Here is a 1,077-nt window from a genome sequence, read left to right as displayed (position 1 = left end):
GTCAAGTTTAGAAGACAAACATAGCTTGGGAAGGCTAAGGAATCTGAAAATTGCAGAGTACAAGAGAAGAGGAGGGAGTTGCATGAAAAAGCAGCTCCAGAAACCAGCATAGAGGCCCCATGAGTCTCACACCGAGTAGTAAGCCAAGCATGCATATTGTAAAAATACATGAGGGCAAGCAAAGAATCACCCAGGAACTGTAAGCTAAATGATCCCCAAAGTTTACACAGGGCTGGGAGACATTTGTGTTCTCGACTGCCAGAATAGAGTCCTCACAGGGAGCCCAATTCTTCAATGAAAACTCCCTCCTCTTCTCTCGTACTCTGCAATTTTCAGATTCCTTAGCCTTCCCAAGCTATGTTTGTCTTCTAAACTTGACAAGGCTGCCATGTTGTGCTTGATCCTCCTCATTGCACCCTGGTCTAGAAGGTACCTCTAGCCAGAAAGCTGGGGCGATTTTAGGGCTTATCTCATTTGTTTCCTTCTCTTTGGGACTGCAGTTCTATGCTGCCTGTTGTTCAGGCTCTAAAGGATGCTGCCTCATACATTTTGTCCACTTTTCTAGTAGTTAGGGAGGATGCCAGGATTACTAAGGTTTCATGCCTTAGTAATGGGGTGTAACAAGCAACTTATACCCATAAGTTCGGCAACTTAACTTGCCAAAACAAAGTATGATACTCTTTAAAGCAATGGTTCTTGTGTTTGAAATAACTTTATCCCCAAGGAGACATTTGACATTTAACAGATAAGGACTCAACAACTATCAGGAATATTATACATGTGATCAAGAATCTATTTTAAAAATGAACATAACTGGAAACAAATGGAAGAAATAAAAGATTCAGTAGCAAATGGAACCCAAAGACATGTAAAAAATAATACATCACGACTAAATGAGTATTATCACAAGAATGCAAAGCTATTTCAACATATTACACCAGACTAAAGAAAAAACATATGATTATGTCAATAAATACAGAAAAACGTTTGACAACATTCAATATCTATTCATGATAAAAACTCTCAGCAAACTAAACATAGAAGACAACTTCCTCAACTTGATAAAAGACATCTACA

General features: G+C 38.7%; 1 protein-coding gene across 8 annotated transcripts in view; it reads right to left on the bottom strand.

The window, feature by feature from the left end:
- Positions 1-1,077, bottom strand: part of AKAP13 (A-kinase anchoring protein 13) — a 355,010-nt gene that overhangs the window by 346,006 nt on the left and 7,927 nt on the right. The gene's annotated exons all lie outside the window — the stretch shown is intronic.

Source organism: Pongo abelii, chromosome 16, assembly GCF_028885655.2.
Source record: "Pongo abelii isolate AG06213 chromosome 16, NHGRI_mPonAbe1-v2.0_pri, whole genome shotgun sequence".
Taxonomy (NCBI): domain Eukaryota; kingdom Metazoa; phylum Chordata; class Mammalia; order Primates; family Hominidae; genus Pongo; species Pongo abelii.
The sequence above is the reverse complement of the archived record's forward strand: the minus strand, read 5'-3'. Positions and strand labels throughout refer to the sequence as shown.